A 251-nucleotide genomic window follows, 5' to 3' on the forward strand; every position below is an offset into this window, starting at 1 on the left:
AGGGGGAGAGAGGCCTGGCCTGGAAGAAAAAGAGCCCTCCTCCAACCACCATCTTGAGGGGGAGAGAGGCCTGGCCTGGAAGAAAAAGAGCCCTCCTCCAACCACCATCTTGAGGGGGAGAGAGGCCTTGCAATTTTTTGTATTGTATTGCAATTTTATTGTACACCGCTATGATCATTGCGGAATAGCGGTCTATAAATAAAAATTATTATTATTATTATTATTATTATTATTATTATTATTATTATTAT

At 39.8% G+C, this 251-nt stretch overlaps 1 protein-coding gene across 1 annotated transcript in view; it reads right to left on the minus strand.

The window, feature by feature from the left end:
- Positions 1–251, minus strand: part of DNAJB11 (DnaJ heat shock protein family (Hsp40) member B11) — a 15,690-nt gene that overhangs the window by 5,882 nt on the left and 9,557 nt on the right. The window lies entirely within an intron of this gene.

This window comes from Sceloporus undulatus, chromosome 3 (assembly GCF_019175285.1).
Source record: "Sceloporus undulatus isolate JIND9_A2432 ecotype Alabama chromosome 3, SceUnd_v1.1, whole genome shotgun sequence".
In the NCBI taxonomy this organism is placed as follows: domain Eukaryota; kingdom Metazoa; phylum Chordata; class Lepidosauria; order Squamata; family Phrynosomatidae; genus Sceloporus; species Sceloporus undulatus.